The sequence below is a fragment of the Podarcis cretensis genome, assembly GCF_951804945.1.
Source record: "Podarcis cretensis genome assembly, chromosome: 11".
Classification (NCBI taxonomy): domain Eukaryota; kingdom Metazoa; phylum Chordata; class Lepidosauria; order Squamata; family Lacertidae; genus Podarcis; species Podarcis cretensis.
Window position 1 is genome coordinate 11163568 of NC_137180.1, and position 21677 is coordinate 11185244.

The 21677-nt window shown below is 42.6% G+C and overlaps 1 pseudogene across 1 annotated transcript; it reads right to left on the reverse strand.

The window, feature by feature from the left end:
* Positions 1-10604: 10604 nt before the first annotated feature.
* On the reverse strand, positions 10605-19347 carry LOC307226506 (large ribosomal subunit protein eL32 pseudogene; annotated as a pseudogene). Its single transcript has 2 exons — positions 19308-19347; positions 10605-11012 (listed from the first exon to the last, which is right to left on the reverse strand). The product of its transcript is annotated as a large ribosomal subunit protein eL32 pseudogene (transcript).
* Between the last annotated feature and the right edge of the window lie 2330 nt (positions 19348-21677).

Genomic DNA, 21677 nt, shown 5'->3' on the forward strand with positions numbered 1-21677 from the left:
GGGAATTGTCATCCCGCCACTCCTTGGTGTGTGGAGTGCCCCAGGGTGCGATACTCTCCTCGATGCTTTTTAACATCTTTATGCGCCCCCTTGCCCAGCTTGTCCGGAGTTTTGGGCTGGGCTGCCATCAGTATGCTGATGACACCCAACTCTATCTGTTGATAGATGGCCATCCTGACTCGGCCCCAGACAAACTGATCAGATGCTTGGAAGCTATGGCTGGATGGTTACGTGGGAGCCGGTTGAAGTTAAATCCTTCAAAGACAGAGGTCCCCTGGCTGGGACGGGACGATATGGGATTGAGGGGGCAACTCCCATCTCTTGCGAGGGTGCAATTAGTGCCAGCACCGTCCGTTAAGAGTTTGGGTGTAATCTTCGATACCTCCCTCTCCATGGAGGCGCAGATTGCAGCTATAACAAAGGCGGCATTTTTTCATCTCCGCCAAGCTAAACAGTTGGCTCCTTACCTCTCTCTCCCTGACCTAGCCACTGTGATCCATGTAACGGTCACCTCCAGACTGGATTATTGTAACTCGCTCTACGTGGGGCTGCCCTTGAGACTGACCCAGAAACTCCAGCGGGTGCAGAATGCTGCAGCGAGACTCCTTACGGGGTCTTCGCTGCAAGATCACACTCATCCGGTGCTATACCAGCTGCACTGGCTCCCGGTGGAGTACAGGATCAGGTTCAAGGTGCTGGTTTTAACCTTCAAAGCCCTATACGGCCTAGGACCCTCGTACCTACGTGACCGCCTCTTCTGGTATGCCCCACAGAGGAACTTACGGTCTTCAAATAAAAACATCTTGAAGGTCCCAGGCCACAGAGAGGTTAGGCTGGCCTCATCTAGAGCCAGGGCTGCAGCTCCAACCTGGTGGAACGCTCTGTCACAAGAGACAAGGGCCCTGCAGGACTTGACATCTTTCCGCAGGGCCTGCAAGACAGAGCTGTTCCACTAGGCCTTTGGTCAGGGCGTAGCCTGACTCCCTCCTTTGGCAATCTTTACAAAACTTTAGTTTATGGTTGCCATCAATTTTGATTTTAATTAATTTTTATAATGTTTTTATAATGTTGCACTGTTTTAGTGTTGTTAGCCACCCTGAGCCCGGCTTCGGCTGGGGAGGGCGGGATATAAATAAAATTTATTATTATTATTATTATTATTATTATTATTATTATTATTAACTCTCCAGATAATGTTTTCACGAACATCTGCCAGCTTCTCTTAGGTCCATCATGAGACGTCCACCAGCTTCGAACCATGGATACTAGCAGACTTCAAGCAAGAAAACTTGCCTTATTATTGCTCCCTAGCATCCCACTGCCAGAGGATTGCTTCCTTCCATTCACCAGTTTGCCTCCTCCAAGTGGAAGAAACCTGGGCAGTGGTGAATGTCACATCCATTGCCAGGTGTGCCCTGCTGGAAACAGAAAAGGGCTTTCCCCTTGGCCTGCCTTTATATCCACTCAGTTCCCAAGGGCTTTTATGACATCACAAGAAACCCACAGCCAATGGCAACAGCTGGGGAGGCATCATCTTCATTGCTTTGAGCCTCACAGTGGCTGGTGGACCTATCAGTGATTGTATGCTTGTTTATTTGGGATGTGGATGGCGCTGTGGTCTAAACCACTGAGCCACTTGGGCTTGCCAATCAGAAGGTCAGCAATTTGAATCCTTTGACAAGGTGAGCTCCCGTTGCTCTGTCCCAGCTTCTGCCAACCTAGCAGTTCGAAAGCACGCGAGAAGCAGTTTAGTCATGCTGGCAACATGACCCAGAAAGCTGTCTGTGGACAAACGCTGGCCCCTTCAGCCTGAAAATGAGATGAGTGCTGCAACTCCATAGTCACCTTTGACTGGACTTAACCATCCAGTGGTCCTTTACTTTAATTTTACTTACTTCTCATATCACTGCCACATACCTCTGAGGCCCAAGTCTCATAGTAAAATGTGTATTGTTTAACTATAACTAATGAAATACCTTTGTGCGCCAGCAGTGTCAAAAAGCAACATGGCTGAAATGCAATATGAACACGGATTGCGAGCCTCACTGGTGTGTGTCAAATATGGCCCTCTAGTATCTGCATCCAACTCGTGGTACTTTTCCCAGGGCACACCCCATCCCTAAACTACATGATTCAATGGCCCTATCCTATTCTATGCCCTCATTGAGTGCTTTGGCCTGGCTGGATCATGTCCTTGGACTGTGTCATTGCCTAATAATAGAGCCACCCTCTCATGCTCTTGACATTCCCCAGCTGACTTGGTTTCATTTCTCCAGGGGGGAAATGGCCCTTTGTTATTTTGAACAGCCAAGGTCACAGAGTCATTTCAAATGTAGGGAGTCCCTGGCTACATTCAAAAGGTAGTTTATTCTCTTTTCGTGCCTTTCCCCTAACTGAACTGTTAGGTTCTGCACTACAGTTGAGCTTTCGAGCCATTTCTGGAATTATGGTGAAATTATAGTACAAGTTGAGTGCTCATTTCTGTTTTGTTAACTTGCGGCGGCGGCGGGGGGGGGGGAGTTTGCTATTTGTTTGTTTGTTTGTTTGTTTGTTTGTTTATATATACCCCACCCATCTGGCTGGGATTCCCCAGCCACTCCAAATAACATAGAAATGAGTGCTAAGCTTGCATTATATTCCACTATAGTACCAGAAGTGACTTTACATCATATGGACACTCACCTACTGTATATCCCTAATTAACAGTTCTGGAAAAGACACAAAAATGGAATAAACTGCCTTGTGAAGGCAGCCCCTGATCCACCTCAAGATGCTTTTGTTAATGGTGTGGTCCAACCCAGAAATCTCTGTAACTTCCCTTAATCACCTCAGAATGTGGGTTACACATAGGGCCTTTCCACACAGTGACTTTTACTTTTAAAAGTCACACCTTTTGCTCCATACCCTCCAACATTTTTCTGATGAAAATAGGGATGTCCTATCCCATTATTTAAAGGACGCGGGTGGCGCTGTGGGTTAAACCACAGAGCCTAGGACTTGCCGATCAGAAGGTCGGCAGTTTGAATCCCCACGATGGGGTGAGCTCCCGTTGCTCGGTCCCTGCTCCTGCCAACCTAGCAGTTCGAAAGCACATCAAAGTGCAAGTAGATGAATAGGTACCCCTCCAGCGGGAAGGTAAATGGCATTTCCGTGTGCTGCTCTGATTCGCCAGAAGTGGCTTAGTCATGCTGGCCACATGACCCGGAAGCTGTACACCGGGTCCCTCGGCCAATAAAGCGAGATGAGCGTCGCAACCCCAGAGTCGGCCACGATTGGACCTAATGGTCAGGGGTCCCTTTACCTTTACCTTATCCCATTATTTATACCCTGTTCATCTTACTGGGTTGCCCCAGCCACTCTGGGTGGCTTCAAACATATATAGCATAATAAAGCATTAAACATTTTTTTAAAAAAACCTTCCCTGTAGAGGGTTGCCTTCAGATGTCTTCTAAAGGTTGCATAGTTACTTCTCTACTTGGCTCAGAGGTCACATAACTCCATAACCTCCAATTTTTCTCCAGTGAAAATGGGGACTTCCTACCCAGAGCTTTTTTTTCAACCAGAACTCAGTTCTGGCACCTCTCAGGTGGGTGCCACCGTCATTTTAAGAAGCACCGTCATTTTAAGAAGCATCCTACTCCGATATACTCTGTCAAATAAATACTCAGTCCTCCATTTCTCCATGTTACCCTGTGTCAAAGAGTAAGTGGAACTGCTCGCATATCACAAGAGATGGTGTCTGAACTGTCCAAAACTTTTGTTTTGTTCAGCTACAGGATTGGCAGTCCAGGTGCAGGGGACCTTGAAAACAAGCACAAAGTGTCATTTTCTTTCCTGATTGCTTCAGACTGTCATATATATAAAAAGAGGATGAAATACCTTGACTAGCATTGGAAGGAGAAGCAGAGAGTGCAAGGAGGCAGTGTAAACAATGAAAGAAGCAAAACGTTTTGTGAGAGCAAGCCGTTTATCCCCTAGAAAGAATCCGTTATCTATGGTCAGTAGGAAAGGAAAAAGCAACTTTGATTTCTTGGTTTATAAAGAATACTAGAAAGATTACAAACTTGATCCAAGACCTTGAGCTAGGAAAGAATTTTCATTTATTCTTCCTTGGCTGTTTTTTTCTCTGTATGCTTTCATGTTGTGCCTCTGGAAATTTAGGAACAAGACAAATTTGTCAAACTATGTGTCAGTTCTTGGTGGCAAGACAGACAACTAAAAGACAAAGGAAAGAATAACTCAAAAGTGCAAGACTTCTGGGGTTGTTGCTTCCTCCTATTTACCTGTGCCTTCTTTAAAAAATGCAACACTGTAATACGCAGTATGCAGCTCAATATCAAAAAAACGAAGATAATGGCCACTGGTCCCATCACCTCCTGGCAAATAGAAGGGGAAGAAATGGAGGCAGTGAGAGATTTTACTTTCTTGGGCTCCATGATCACTGCAGATGGTGACAGCAGCCATGAAATTAAAAGATGCCTGCTTCTTGGGAGAAAAGCAATGACAAACCTAGACAGCATCTTAAAAAGTAGAGACATCACTTTGCCGACAAAGGTATGTATAGTAAAAGCTATGGTTTCCTCAGTAGTGATGTATGGAAGTGAGAGCTGGATGGACCATAAAGAAGGCTGATCACCGAAGAATTGATGCTTTTGAATTATGGTGCTGGAGGAGACTCTCGAGAGTCCCATGGACGGCAAGAAGATCAAGCCTATCCATTCTTAATGAAATCAGCCCTGAGTGCTCACTGGAAGGACAGCTTCAAGCTGAGGCTCCAGTACTTTGGCCACCTCATGAGAAGAGAAGACTCCCTGGAAAATACCCTGATGTTGGGAAAGATGGAGGGCACAAGGAGAAGGGGACGACAGAGGATGAGATGGTTGGACAGTGTTCTCGAAGCTACCAGCATGAGTTTGACCAAACTGCGGGAGGCAGTGGAAGACAGAAGTGCCTGGCGTGCTCTGATCTATGGGGTCACGAAGAGTTGGACACAACTAAACAACAACAACAATATGCAGTATGGGTAAAAGTGTTAAAACCCACTCCCCACATGCCACGGTCCTGATCCACATTGGAAGCCTTCAGACAGCTTCTGTTTGAAACACACACAATACAAATACTAATGTACACCCATTTAACACAACACTGAAGCTGGCCTCTGCTTGTATATCCCTGGCTTGAGACGGAATCCCATGTGCAAATGGGTTGTTGCTTGCTTTCAAGTAGCCAGGCCTGCAAGCACTGTCCTTTTTTAAAAAAAGCAATGTTTCTGCTTAGAAAGAAGAGGAGGCTGCATATCCCAGCCGCTGCTACCACATCTCAGGCCTGAATTATAGCATGCAACAGACTACCACAGAGCCTAGATGGGTCACATAGCTCAGAAGCAGCAGTCCCTCCAATATTCCTCGGATCAAGATAGGGAAATTTTTCACTCCTTCCAAAGGATCATGAATGACCCCGCCATTTTTGCCCCCTCCCCTCCCACACTGCAAAGCATTTCCTGTAAGAAGAAGGGTGAGTGACTCCACTACTAATTGAAAGGTCAAGGACCCCTGGATGGTTAAGTCCAGTCAAAGGTGACTCTGGGGTTGAGGTGCTCATCTTGCTTTCAGGCCGAGGGAGCCGGTGTCTGTCCGCAGACAGCTTTCCGGGTCATGTGGCCAGCAGGACTAAACTGCTTCTGGTACAACAGAACACTGTGACGTAAGCCGGAGCACACAGAAATGCCGTTTACCTTTCCACCACAGCGCTACCTATTTATCTACTCGCACTGGCGTGCTTTCGAACTGCTACATTGGCAAGAGCTGGGACAGAGCAACGGGAGCTCACCCCGACAAGCAGATTCGAACCGCTGACCTTCCGATCGGGAAGCCCAAGACAGCACACACCACCTCCACCATTCTGAGAAAACCTCTTAATCCAGATTTTATTTTATTCTTTGATTAGAAAAAGCAAAACACACACTAATAAATAAATTTTAGAAAGCGGCAAGATTAGATGCAGATGCCTAAAGCTTTAAAATAATAATAATAATCTCGACCCTGCTCCCCCTTTCAATTAATCCAGAGATAAATAAACTCGGTCTAATAAGGCTGCAGGCAGAGCCAGATAACTGCAGGTGGCAAAGACGTATTCTTCCTCTCCTCACCCCGTAGAAGGGAATGCTTCTTCTTGTAGCACCCTGATTGTGGTTAACGCTTAGCTGGAATGAAATATTCAACGCAGCAATAGAGAAATTAAAATAATAATTTATTTGTCAGACAAATAAATGAGAGGCACAGTGGTATATGGTTACCAAGCTCTGGCCTGGCCTCCTGCCATTATGGCCAGCACTTATATTTCCTTAATCCAGCCCCCTTGCTCCTCCTGTGGCTGCCTCTTTCCAATCAGCCTGGTTGAAATTCCTATTGGCTGTTTGCTAGAACCAATCACAAAAGATACACTCATTTCCTTTTGCCTTTTATGGGAAACAAAAAGCTATATATTCTTCTATCTATAAATGACAAATAAGTAGTCATATATCTTACATTTGTCTCAACAAGGAACCTTAATTACCAGCTCACCTCTTGCCCTCCTTGCCCTATTGCCCTGCAAAACATATGGTTAATAGTTTTAAATTTTTATCTTAAACATATGTCAAGGATCTTGAGTTCACATCAACATTGAAAGATCTCCTTCTTTTGGAGGTCTTTAAACAAAGGCCTGACAACCATTTGTGTGCTCTAATGATGTTTCCTGCTTGGCAAGGGGGGCTGGGCTGATGGCCCCTGTGGTCTCTTCTAACTATATGAAATAAGAATCTAGCATAAGGATTTAACATTTCTTGGTTTCTAAATCCTTTGCATAATTACATTTAAGCTAATATATTTCATACATTATCATAGCCTTTTAGAAGAATAAACCTTCTCAAGGTAAAAAAGGAAGGAACATTTTACAGTCTCAATATAAAAATAGGAAGAAACCTCTTCTTCTGTTTACACTCCCCTTCTCCAGCCATTTGCTCTTGGCCTTTTAACCTTAGGAAAATATGGCTCAAGTTTAATGGGAGGCACATGGTTTTATTTTACTATTTACCCACTCTTAATTATGTTTTCTCAGCCTTCTTTTATCTTCTGTAATATGTAGGGTCAGTGTAACCTTGGCTCTCAGCCTGTAATTCCCTTTTTACGACTTTGAGAATTGTTTTCTGCTATAAATCAGGGGGCCCCCTTGTCCAGGAGGATAAACATCTTGCCAAAGTACTTAGGCAGCTGGTCTTCTGCCTGGCATGAAACATTTGAAAATCTTTAAGCTCATTTTAAAATGCAGGCCCTGATCAAAAATATAAGCCTAAGTAAAATGCAGGCTGGACGCAGGTGGCGCTGTGGGTTAAAGCCTCAGCGCCTAGGACTTGCCGATCGAAAGGTCGGCGGTTCGAATCCCTGCGGCGGGGTGCGCTCCCGCTGCTCGGTCCCAGCGCCTGCCAACCTAGCAGTTCGAAAGCACCTCCGGGTGCAAGTAGATAAATAGGGACCGCTTACCAGCGGGAAGGTAAACGGCATTTCCGTGTGCGGCTCTGGCTCTGGTTCTGGCCAGAGCAGCGATGTCACGCTGGCCACGTGACCCGGAAGTGTCTCCGGACAGCGCTGGCCCCTGGCCTCTTAAGTGAGATGGGCGCACAACCCCAGAGTCTGTCAAGACTGGCCCGTACGGGCAGGGGTACCTTTACCTTTACCTTTTTAAAATGCAGGCTATGATTAGATGCCTCATTCTAACATGACACCTGTTACGAGACCGCCTGTGTCATTTAAGAACAGAAACACAATGCTTCTTGCTTCAGAGCTATCGTTTCATCCATGTACAAATTTATGTGAGTTTAATAGATAAATCAATTAGCAGGCGAGACAGGTGATCAAAGTTCTTCATGTGTGCTTCCTTGTATTTCTTGCACAGCAAAATAAAACCAGAGGTGGAATGGGAGCACAATTAACCCAGTAAGAAGTAATTATTATTGAAAACCTAAGAGGCATATCATTGTGTTCTACTAGCCTTAGAAGGCTTTACAAAATGTAAGCTCTTGTTTACGAAGCCAGGTCTTGCTCTTCAGTCGCAAGAGACCATGAATTGCACTGCACTCCATTTTGCAGCGGCTCTAAGGCCATTTCCTGTCGTTTTGGAAGGAAAAGGAGCAACCCTGTCAATCTGCTTGTTTTGTTTGGAACACAGAAATGTTGAGAGAATTAATTCCAAGCAAAATATTTCAATCAATATTTATCCATGATTAAAGAGAAGATGGTACAATACAGGCCGAACGTGACTGTCACAACACTATCCCCGCACATGTCCCAAGCCTTCAGAACAGACAGATAAACCACAAATTGTGTCACCCTGGTGAGCAGCTGTCAGAGAACGCAACAGATTGGAAAAAGGAAAATCTATTACAGAGAAAGTGATGCAGCCACCAGACCCAGGGAGTCATCCTCCAGTGAACCAGGACCTTGCAGAAGGTATATGATGATATTCTTGGAACATGTAAAGGCCACTGGGCCCATCTTGCTGACACTTTCTAAATAGGCTATTTCTTTTAACTATCTCCCTCTACAGAGATGTTGGAACTTCTCACTTACCACTGGCTCTTCCCATTAAAGCTCTAATTATGTATGAGCCTGCAGGGCTAACAAAATGGGAGCTCAGCATGATGTTTTTATAGGTCCAGGTAGCACAACTACCATCACAGCTTTGCCTAGGACTGGAGCAGGCAGTCTTTCACTAGGAGAGGAAATCTACAAACTTGGAGCCCAAGCTGGACCAGAATTTAATTTGCTGTGCTATTACCGTAACTTGCATGCAAATGAAATTAAGCAATGCTGGTGCCAGTTTCTGAAGCAGTGTCCCTGAAAATAACCATAGCATATTGTTTCATTATTATTAATTTTTTATTTGCAAAATAGCAGGTTTACACCCGTTGTTGGACACTCATGATAGACAAAATTACCTTAAGCAAGAATGTCAGCCTGCAACAGCAAGGAAACGTGGTCCCAGGTTCATGACAGGGCTAGGAGAGAATGAAACCCTGTAGATCTTCTGCCAAACAGTGTAAATAATACTGAGTTAAAGGTAAAGGTAAAGGGACCCCTGGCCTATAGTTCCAGTTGTGGACCACTCTGGGGTTGCGGCACTCATCTCACTTTATTGGCTGAGGGAGCCGGTGTACAGCTTCCGGGTCATGTGGCCAGCATGACTAAGCCACTTCTGGCGAACCAGAGCAGCGCACGGAAACACAGTTTACCTTCCCACCAGAGTGGTACCTAGTTCAGTTCAGTTCAGTTTGATTTATTACGGCCATTGGCCCATATCGAAAACAATACATCAAAATTTATCCATAAACAATACAATTTAAACAGTTAAAATCCAAGTTAAAACACCCATATAAAACCAATTTTACTTCAATTAAGTAAACACTATACACAATAAGCTCCCTCTATGTAAACCGAAATTCAAATCCCTCGGATTTTGGGAGATATGCGTCTTAGTTCTGGCACTTATTGAGTGGTACCTATTTATCTACTTGCACTGTGTGCTTTCAAACTGCTAGGTTGGCAGGAGCAGGGACCGAGCAACGGGAGCTCACCCCGTCATGGGGATTCTAACCACTGACCTTCTGATCGGCAAGCCCTAGGCTCTGTGGTTTAACCCACAGCGCCACCCAATAATCTGGCTGTTCCTCCTAAGTCTCCTGGCTATTTCCCTTTGTTGGAGGACAGGAATGGGGATGCAGTAGTATCTTGCCCTTTGCATCGTGCCACAAAGTGCCCCGAATGCACCCTAAAAATCCTTGCTTTTAAGGTTTAACACCAATGTAGAGAAACACGTTTCTCAATCCTTCAGTTAAGAAACCCAGGATCCTTTAAAAGCCAGGTTGCTTAAAAAATACAGTGTTACCATTCCTCCACAAGCTTATGCATTGTGATAAGTGCTCTCCAAGTTTCTGCTCATGACAGATGAGGAAGACATGCCATTATATTGTTTTTAACCTTAGTTCAGAGTAATTACTGTCAACAAACAACTCAGTTTTGTATGTTTTAAATAATTAAAGGCAAGCACTCTTCTTTGATCTCCCGGAAAAGCTCTTTCATTCAGCATTTTTGCTTATTCCCATCATACCTACAACACGGTGTTTGCTAAAAAGCAACTTTCTCTGTAAACTGGTGTTCCCATTATGAACACATCATCATCCCAACACTCAGGTTAGAGGGTTCAGTGCCTCACACGGGTTGAGAAAGATTTCTGATTTTGCACACACCAATAATATGGAAAACCTATTTAAAAAAACACGAACATGGCATCACTTTGCGCATTCCTTTCTAAGGAATGCCTTTTCACAATTGCACATTCCTGCTTCAAGGCTGCATTCTGTTTTATAAAATGTGTGTTTTCTGTTGATTCATTAACCATCTGCTTTGGATGATGCTGTGAAAGATGCTTTTGACTTTGCAATATGCAAATATCACCAAAGAAAAAAAGAACAGGCCCCAGTACGTAGCCACATCCTACTGGTTTTTCTTCTTCACTTTTTTTCCACTTTTTGACTTTTTATTAAATATAGTACAGTTGGACAAGAGCAACTATTCATTTTCCTCACTGCGAAGCCTGGCATTTGGATTGGTGACTTTGATAGCAAGCTGAGCTGCTCTTTCCACAATTATCTTCCGATTCTTGGATGAAACCTAGTGAGCAATCTCTGCACAACAGGACTTGTTGCTCAGCAGCCGCACCTCCAGCTCTTTGACGTTGTGTCAAAGGAACTTTCTGAATGCTTAAGGCAACATGTGCTTTGTCTTCTTACTGCTACCGTAAATTGTTGGGCATCAATATTTGGCCCTTGAACCTTCTGAGAACTCTGTTGTCAATACAGCTGGGCTTCCACCAGTTATGCTTAATTTTGACATAGTGGTCAGAAGGATGGCGGATGAACTTCTTCGTCCTCTTCTTGACGATCTTAGCCTTGATGAGGGGTCTTGTGGCAAGACCACCTGGAAGAATTTTACCTTTATGATTTCTATATAATCATATATCCATATATATAACCATGTATCCTAATGATGCTTAAAATCACTAAGGCTTCAGCCGAGCTAAAAGTGCTTAAATCTTAAAAATCCAAAAGTTGCCCTCTGCCCTATTTCTCTCTCTGCCCTGCTATTGTGCTTGAAGGAAACAATAAATTGTGATCACAAGGCTCCAAAAATAACAGATTGGCAAATCAAATTACAGGAATTGGTGGAGGCGGCTCAACTGACTAGTAAACTCAGAGGAAACTCAAAGCAAAAATTTGCGGAAAAATGGGGTGGTTATAGAAGATATGTTCAAAAATACAATAATAGTTTTGACTCCGTGCTAGCATTTGAGTGATAAAGGAACTAAAAGGAGGTGGACAACAATTCAGGATTTATTATGTTTTCAGAATGTATTAGAAAAATTATATAGAAAGGTTTATTGTTTTGTGTACATTCAAATGTAAGATAAAATATATGCAAAGGGAGGAAGTCAAAGCTGAAGAAAAGATTTTGGAAGATAAAAGGGGAAAAATATTTACTTTCATTATTATCATTTTGTGTGCGGGTCTGGGTGTGTGGGTGTCTGCACATATGTGTGTTGTTGTATGCAAAGTTTGGGAGGAAATAAGACAGTAAATAACAAATAACAAACTAAATATTGATGTATGTAATTTTTATTTCTTAATTATATTTAGTGGTAGTATGGCTGTATTGTTTTTTGTAACATAAAAATCATTCAATAAAAATTATTTTTTTAAAAAAGAGGAAACAATAAATCTGATGTGTTGGCATTTTTCTATAGGGAACCATCTCCAGACGGCTTCTCAGGCTCACAAGATGGGGCTGAGTTGGGGAGCAGGAAAAAGCAGCCAGCCACAATGCAATGTTCTAAGCCGATAACAGATGGTGGGGGTTATTCAGGTTTCAACGGTCAAATAGGTTTCTTTTCCTCTTTATTGCTGAAAATTGGGGTAAAGGGCAAAGTGATGTCTCATCTGAGAAAAGCAGAAGTATTCTTTACATGGGCAGGGGAAGAGCTTGTGACCACTCATTGGTTTGATTTTGCTGCAATATATGAATATGTCATGTTTTATGCTGTTTGTAATCAGGTATAAAAAGCCAATGCACAGGGGCTTCGGGGCCCAGGCTCTGGAAGCTATTCCACTGGGTCCTTTTTGCTCAGCAATAAACTTTGCCTTCTTTTTCTCCACTGCTGCGTCTGTAGATTCTTGGACACAATTTAAGTGGGCAACAGGTATTCCTTATATACTTGCAACAGTCTGAGGGCCGGCATAGTGTCTGCTGGAGAATGGCGGCACCCGCACAGAGAGGGAGAGAAAATGTAGAGAAAATGTGTAGAAAAAATGTGTAGAGAGGGAGAGAAATGCGCCACCTCCTACTATTGACAAAATCTTAACATGCCACAGAGCTGTATTTCGTTTAGCGTAGTGGTTCCCAAAGTGAGCACCCACACCCCGGGGTGCTAAGAAGCAAGGGAGTGGCGTGGGGGGAGTGTCACTGGAAGTGAAAATAACTATCAAACTTTGAAAAGCTAATATCACTAGATCAAGATCAACAAATTTGTTGAATTCATTACAATAAATAGTTTTAATTGGATTTTAAATAAATGTGCAATCCATGGTTACTGTTTTGAATTGTATTGTGTTATTATCGTCCTTAGTGGCTCATGCAAACCACTGTTCTGAATATTGCATTTGATAGCATGGGGGCACTGGGGTATAGAATGATATACCCGTGTCAATGTGCTATTTCATACACACAAAATGTATCTTATCTAAATGGTCAGTTTGTCACCATAGTGTTCAGCAACCTAAAACCCACATAAGAGGAAGAGCCAGATGTCAGGGGTTATATACTGATATTGTGCTACTTAGAACCCTGAGGCACAGGAAATTGCCTTATGCCAGATCAGACTATTTCCTAGTCTTGTCTGTTCTTTTTTTCTCCCCCGCCCCCCAGTAATTTTATTAGAATTTGGAAAAAGGGATCAAGATTATCATCTACTATCTTTTTATAAAAACTCTAAGACATTAATCTAAATAAAAACACAGACCAGAAAGAAAAAAAATTAAAAGGAAAGAAAAGAAGGAAGAGAGAGAGAGAGAGAGAGAGAGAGAGAGAGAGAGAAGGATGGAGAACTATAGAGAAGGGATAAAGGAGAGAAGAGGAGAGAAAGAGAGGAGATAATGAAAAAAGGAAGGAAGAAGGAAAGAAAGAACCAGAGAAAGAGGAAGAGAGAGAGAGAAGGAAGGAAGGAAAGAAGGAAGGAAGGAAGGAAGGAATAATAAATAACTTCTGATTGTTCATCTGCCCACTATATATAACGTTATGACCATAGGCACCAACTCCTAGGGGTGCAGGTGTATTTGGCACCCTCAATATATGTTGGCAGGGGGCTGAGCCCCCCAATGTTGAGGGAATGGAGGAGACCAAGCGTGGTGCAGCATCTTTGGCCAGCTCCTCCTGAGTGTGCGAGACGAGAAGCCCCGGTCATTGAAGGTGTGTGGTGTTGCACTCTGCGCTTGGCCTCCTCCCAACGATGCGTGTGCATTGCATGCATGACACCACAGGTGCGTGACTTTGCGCCCCCTCAGTATTGGGCGCAAGACGAAGCCTCTGCCCATGACTGCTGGTTTGATTTCAAAAATGTGCCCCTGGACTCTAAAAGGTTGGGTACCTCTGTACTATTCAAGTGGGGCAGGGGCATGAGAACCACCATGTCAACTATAGTAGCAACTATAGTTGTAGGTACCCAGCTATAGTTGTAGGTGCCCTGCACAACAATTTGCAATCCTCATCCCAAACTTCATCCACTTTCTGTTTTTAGCTTACAAATACCGCATGGAGCCCCAAACAATGCAAAATTCATATACCCAATTGAGGGGAAAATGCAGTCTTCCCCTCTGACTGTACAAGAAAAGTCTAAGAATTGTTTTAGAGGGTTAATGAACTAAGTAAAATAAAATGCAAGCATTTTATATCCCACAGAAAACTTCCTCAAGGTGCCACAATCCACGCTAGAGATTGTCAAATGGTTCTTACTTTGTCTCAGTGAAAACAACAGAGCTTTTTCAGTGCCTCGAGCAAGCCTTTAGAAGTATGCCAACATGACCAAATCCAAAGCGATGGTCTTTGCCTCCCCACCAGCAAGACAATCAGTAATTAACTTCAAAGCTAACCGTTTCCTAAGGACTTAAAGTAACTGGAAATACAAATCTAGACCAGTTTAATTAAACTAATAATGCTAAGCCTGCAAGTTTTATTTTTTTTCCCTCCGCCCCCACACATAATCACTTGTATTAGATGCAATAGATAAATACTGATGGAGATTTAGCGCAAATGCTGAGGAACAAGTGGGAAGCACAGAAAATGTAATAAAAGAACGAAAGAAAGCTGCTTTGGCAGCTGCATACTGAAGGCGATCTGTCAAGGCAACAAATGCTGTTGAAAACTGGGTGCAGAATGATACCAACGTTGAGTATTTTTAACATCAGTTGAGCAATGCTGTGCATAGAAAATAAGAGCAAAGATGCAGACAGAGGGTGAGGATTGGATTATTCACAGTTCCAAAATTAAGCAACATGGATGATAATTGTTGCTGATTCCTGGAGGCTGCTAAGACATAACATGAATACATTCTGAATTTTAAAGAGCTCAAGACTTCTACTGTTTCTAGACGTATTTACAAGCGGAGCGGTGAACTTCTGACATTTCTATCCCACCTCTCCTCTGGGGAGGTCAAGGTGTTGCTTACAAGTTCTCTATCAATCTCCCATCCACATCCTGACTCATCCAGACTCAAACCTGCATCACTTTTAAGGAAGTCGCTGTAATGTGTGCATTCAAGCCAATCCTTAGGCTTGAATTGAACCCCTTTGATTCAGGGGGTTAAGATGGTCAACTAAGAGCACAATCCTAAACCCAGGTGAAGTGGGTTCACGGAGTTCAATCGGACTTGCTTTTGAGTAGACGAGGGTAGGGTTGTGCTACGATTTACTAAAAGGATAAAGGTAAAGGGTAAAGGGACCCCTGACCATTAGGTCCAGTCGTGACCAACTCTGGGGTTGCGGCGCTCATCTCGCTTTATTGGCCAAGGGAGCCAGCGTACAACTTCCGGGTCAAGTGGCCAGCATGACTAAGCAGCTTCTGACGAACCAGAGCAGCACATGGAAATGCCGTTTACCTTCCCGCCACTTTGACGTGCTTTCAAATTGCTAGGTTGGCAGGTACCGAGCAGGTACCGAACAACAGGAGCTCACCCCGTCGCGGGGATTTGAACCACCAACCTTCTGATCGGCAAGTTCTAGGCTCTGTGGTTTAACCCACAGCAGAGGCATACAATTAATTTGTGACTCTCGGTGGAAAGTTAATATCCATCCATCTGGTTCAAAACCTATCCTCAACCATTGTGATGCAGGAGACGATCTATGACTCTACATCTTCTTCTTTGGTGATCACTCAAAGCCGAGTAAGATTGTCTTCCATGAACACGGTCTTAAAAGTGAGTCCGTAAGTGACTGTGGAGGCCAATTCTGGATCTGCACGTCCTTCCACAGTGGGGACATAGGTTTCCAGGTGGGAGTTGATCACGGTGAGGGTTTGCCAAGCGTGCCTTCCTCTTAGCACATTTCTCCTTTTCGTCCTGAGTTTGTGCTTCTTCAAAGTCCATGACACCTTTGGTAAAGGCTGTTCTCCAACTGGAGTGCTTGCAGGCCAGTGTTTCCCAGTTGTCGCTGTTTATACTACATTTTTAAAGATTTGCCTTGAGAGAGTCTTTAAGCCTCTTTTGTTGTCCACAGGTATTTCGCTTTCCATTACTGAGTTGGGAATAAAGCTTTGGAAGATGATCATTAGGCATCCACACAACACGACCAGTCCAACGAAGTTGATGTTGAAGAATCACACTGGTGATCTTTGCTTCTTCCAGTACACCTACATATAGCCACATTGTCCTTACATACAGAAGGTTGTTTCTGCACATGGATCTTTTCTTGCTGGTTCAGAGAATCTAAGCATGATATAATGTGAAAAGGACACACACACACACACACACACACACAATCTCAAGCCTGCCACGCTAGGAAGTTCAGCACACGTAATTTTAGTATTAGAAGCATTCCAGCAAAACACAGTTCTGTGGTATAGGAATAATTTGACTAAACAAAGATCATTTCATTAAGCTTTCATATTAGTAATGCAGATTGATGATTTCCTAAAAATAAGGCACTTGTTAAGGAAGCATGCCTTTGTTACAGGAGCAGTGTTATAATCAGTTTTATTTACAGATAGGTAGCCGTGTTGGTCTGCCATAGTCAAAACAAAATAAAAAAATTCCTTCCAGTAGCACCTTAAAGACCAACTAAGTTAGTTCTTGGTATGAGCTTTCAATGCACACTTCTTCAGATCTTTATCTGAAGAAGTGTGCATGCACACAAAAGCTCATACCAAGAACTAACTTAGTTGGTCTTTAAGGTGCTACTGGAAGGAATTTTTTAATCAGTTTTATGTAAGAGCTTAGTGCTATATGGTTTAAGAGACAGCACAGGTAGACTGGGCTGTGGTTGAACTGATTATTGTCATATATAATTTTGTTTTATTATTACTATACAATGTACAAACACATTTTGGGGGAACCTCAACTTCTGATTTCTGCAAATTTGCCCTTAGCAATTGGTATCCTGTAGGGAAGGAGAAGAAATTTGATTTAGGGCACACTTACAAGGCTAAATATCACTTTCTGAAACTATACAAGAAATGAAACCCAGACATCCTTCAAATTTTTCAGTTCTCTGAATGCTGCACCACAGTTCTACAGCCAAGTAATGTGAACAAAAAATGCAGAGACTAGGATGAAGTGTGCATTAAAATGTATATAGTGAAAATAACACAGAAAAATCCATCACATGGGGGGGGGGGGTATATTTGCAAAAAACTACTTTAGACAAAACTGCATACAGAAAACTATATACCGTATTTTTTGCTCTAAATGACGCACCAGACCACAAGACGCACCTAGTTTTTGGAGGAGGAAAACAAGAAAAAAAATATTCTGAATCTCAAAAGCCAGAACAGCAAGAGGGATCGCTGCGCAGTGAAAGCAACAATACCTCTTGCTGTTCTGGCTTCTGGGTTAGCTGTGCAGCCTGCATTCACTCCATAAGATGCACACACATTTCCCCTTACTTTTTAGGAGGGGAAAAGTGAGTCTTATAGAGCAAAAAATACGGTATTTTGAGAAATTTCGTAGTGAATTTTCATGAGCGCTTTTTTAAACAACAACAACAACAACCCACAAATTGATGTGGAGAACTGAATGTAAGATTGTAAAAATGATAAATTGGGAGAAACTGGAACTCATCCCTCTGCACAGACCTTTATGAAGGGGAAAAAAGAAAGTATTTTCCTCTTGTAATGTCAAGCAAACAAAAACAGAATGTTTCCAGTATTTCAAAGATTAAATTACCTTGTTGCGCATTTGGAGATGCTTGAGAAACATTTCTAGCTTGTGGTCCATTTCATTCTAGATGGATGCTTCGCATTGCGGGTGTGGGGTGAAAAAGCTGTGCAGAACAGAGAATAAACTTTTCCAACTGGTCAAGCCACCGTACTGCTGCTGTCACTGCTCGGTGGAAATTGACGCCCTGTTTCAAGATGAAATGTTCTTTCTATTGCCGGTGATGGGCAGTGGAGACTTCAGCTTTGATCATCTTTCTCCATTAGGGAGCAAAAGGGGGTGAGGCTGGTGCAATGGCATGAAAATGACTGCCATTTTTATTATCCTCCTAAAATGTGCGTTTGCCTCTTTCTTGACATGTTTTGCGACATTAGGCAATTAGGGGTGTAACCCAGGCTAAACTAATTCCAGCTCTTTCAAGCCTTCAGGGACTTACGGATTTAGAAGGGTTATATTATTTTAGCTGAGGAGCAAATGTCATATACACTCTGGCATCTGATTGAAATCCTTTGTTTCCATTCAGATGTTTACTTCTGAGTAGGCTTACCCATTCATGTCAATGGACAGGGCAGCTCCACGCCTGCCTGCCTGCCTCCCTTTGCCTTTTTCTCTGAAGTGGAAGGGGTAAGTCCTTGTGGGTGAACGAACTGCAAACACATCAAGTCATCCATGCCCCACAGGGAATCATTATTCTTTGTTTGTTTGCTGAAAGCAAATATATTCTGCCTTTAAACTGATTTTTTTTAAAAAAAGCAGCTTACAAAAGGAGTCAATAAAAATAGCGATAAAAGAAATCTCAGTCTTTTTTATAAACTCAGGAACGAGTGGAACACTGTCTTAAAAAAACACATCACAGAACAAAACAAAAACAAAAACAACACAAAACTATAGACCGGAAAGAAATAGTAATGAACATTTATAATATATGCTATAAGCCACCCAGAATGGCTAGGGAAACCCAGCCAGATGGGCAGGGTATAAATAATAAAGTAAAAGCAAAGATCACCAGTGTTGAAGCAATGATTCTTCAACATTAATTTCGTTGGACTGATCATGTTGTCCGGATGTCTTCCAAAGCAACTACTCTATTCTGAACTTAAAAATGGTAAGCGTAATGCAGATGGTCAACAAAAGAGGTTTAAAGACTCTCTCAAGGCAAATCTAAAAAAATGTAGTATAAACACTGACAACCGGGAAACACTGGCCTGCGAGCGCTCCAGTTGGAGAACAACCTTTACCAAAGGTGTCATGGGCTTTGAACACACTCAAACTCAGGATGAAAGGGAGAAATGAGTTAAGAGCAAAGCACGCTTGGCAAATCCTCACCATGATCAACTCCCACCCGGAAACCTATGTCTCCACTGTGGAAGGACGTGTGGATCCAGAATTGGCCTCCACAGTCACTTGCGGACTCACTTTTAAGACCATGTTCATAGAAGACAATCTTGGTTACAAGTGATCACCAAAAAAGAAATATAATTATCATCATCATCATCATCATCATCATCCTCAGAATAAGGGCTTCATTGCCCAGTTTTCAACAATGTCATAAAATGATCTGCAGATCTCTTCCTGGGATTGTTCACATGCAGCAGCCTAGGGGGGAAAAAATGGGATAGCTTTTGCATGCACCAGGGATAGGGAATCTTCAGATGTTGTCGGACTCTCATTATCCCCAAATGCTGAGCAACCTTTCTGGCTGAGTCTTATGAGAGTGGGAGATCAACATTATGTTAAGAACTGCTGAAGAACTTCATTCACCATCAAAATCCAGCAAAGTTGCAGACACCAGCACATACCTATCTCCAGCTGGGACCATAGCTTGGTGATAGAACACATGCTTTGCATTCAGAAGGTCCAAGACTGATTCAGTGGTATGTACAGTTAAGGATGTCGGGGGACTGGAAAATCCTCAACTTGAGAAGCTGGAGAGCTGCTGCAAATCAGAATATTCAGTCGCCCTAACTCTGAACAAGATTGCTTTTGTCAGGGTGGGCTCAGACCTTTTTGACTGGGGATGAATTTGAAGTTCCTACTCTAGAGGCAGGAACTTTAAGCACAGGCTCAGAAGCTTCATTCAGTCAAGAACCACTCATGTATCAGCAGTTCACACATGAAGTTCCCTGCCCCTCTTTCAGAGGGTGCTTCCAAGATGGGAATTTAATACTTCAAATTGATCATTCAGATACTGTAAATGGGTCATTGGCAACAGTGTTGTTGTGTTGCTATTAATTTTTAATAAATAAATAAATAAATCAGATCTTCTACAGAAAGGAACAATCCAGTTTACAATGGGTGGGGGCAGGAATACAGGCAGCCATTTTATGCTAATGACATTGGGACACCGACAAATGCATTGCCTGGGCTGAACTGGAATGCAGTTGAACTCCAAGTTGTCCCTATTTCCCAGGGACATCCCTAATTTAGAGAAGCCGTCCCTCTTTCTGATTTGGTCTCAGAATGTTCCACTTTTCCTTAAGGATTGAAGAAGGATTCATTGAAGAAATGTTGGGGAGTATGGAGTTATCTGACCCCTGAGCTGTCTGAAGGCAATACTGTATACAGAAGGGTTTTTAAAAAATGTTTAATGTTTTATTTTGTTTTTATATATGTTGGAAGTTGATCAGAGTGGCTGGGGCAGCCCAGTCAGATGTTTGGGTTATAAATAGGAAAATTATCATTGTGGAATGGGATGTCCCTATTTTCATCAGAGAAATGTTGGAGGCTATGCCAGAGCCACTGGACAAAAAATGTTTGTACCTGAAGCCAGACCAGCTCCATGGGCATATTGCGCCCAGGACATCAAAATGCTGTTTGTCACAGCCAGAGAGATTAAGGAATTTTTCATTTGGTTGTTTTAAATGAAAAGCAGCCCTTCTGAGAAAAGAGGACATGATGAGATAGCTATTTATCTATAGAACTTCTGCTGAGTGCTCAGGATTTAATGCTTTCATTATTTGGTAAAGCAGAGTTATACTTCAAACTGAAATGCTCACTACTAGATTATCAAATTGCTTCGCTTTGTGTGTAGGGGAACAATTATGTCTCTACATCTCAAAAGTCATTAGGGAAGGAAATATGTTACTTGAAGTACATTTGCTATTTATACATTCAATGTGAGATTGTTTGTGTTGGAGAGGGCCTCTGCCAAAGAATTATATGAAGACATTTGGTAGCACACAATACCTCAGGATTAAAAGCACAGGAGCACTCCTGAATTTATTGGCTTCTTCTATTAATGCTATTTTGCTTTTGCATTGTCTCCTCCAAGATGTCATCTTGCTCAGATTATCATGCTCTTCTTATGCAAATGAATTGCGTTGATTTGTTAGCTAGAGCTGTTCTCACACCAAGCAACCTGGCTTTCTGAAGCATCCTAGCACACAGCACATACTTCATGTGACATCGCAGAGCTCATGGAGGCTTCAGAAAATTAGCTCTGCAACTTTCTGTGTAAGTGGTGCTCATGATGTGGTTAAATATATTATATGTGGAAGTGTCACTGCTGGCGAAGGACAGGAAGAAGTGCACCAGCACTGACCTGCCATATGAGCTCCTTCTTCAGCATTCATTAAAGTGAAAATCGGAGGCCTTGACTGGTCTTCTTTATTTTCTTAAAACAGCAACTGCCGTCTTACTTTCCCATGAAAAGTTTGGCAGCGAGCCCATATATTCAATCAGAATTGTAAAGAGAGCCCACTGAAATGTTGCTGAATTTTGTCAACAAATTTGCTTCAGTGGAATGTGGTGGATTGTGCATGGCACTAACAAATTTCAGATTACAACTATGTGGACCTTTTTTAAAAAAGACAATGGGTCTTTTCTGCACATCTATTGGCAAATCATGGTTTTGCATGATGAGGATGAGCCACGCAGAGTTTGCTTGCCACTCCCTCCAGTGTGGTCATGAGGAGGAGATTGATTTCATTTTAGATTAGCAACATTTATACACACACACACACACACACACACACACATATATACATATACATATATATATGTATATGTATATGTATATGTATATGTATTTGGTTTTTCAAATTACAGTTTTACAATCACACATCCAACATACAAAATAAAAACAAGATTCCAAAGCATCTCCTGGACTACACTCCTCCCCTTTGTGGGTCTTATTTTTAACCATTTCCCTCTGCATTTTTTTTATAACA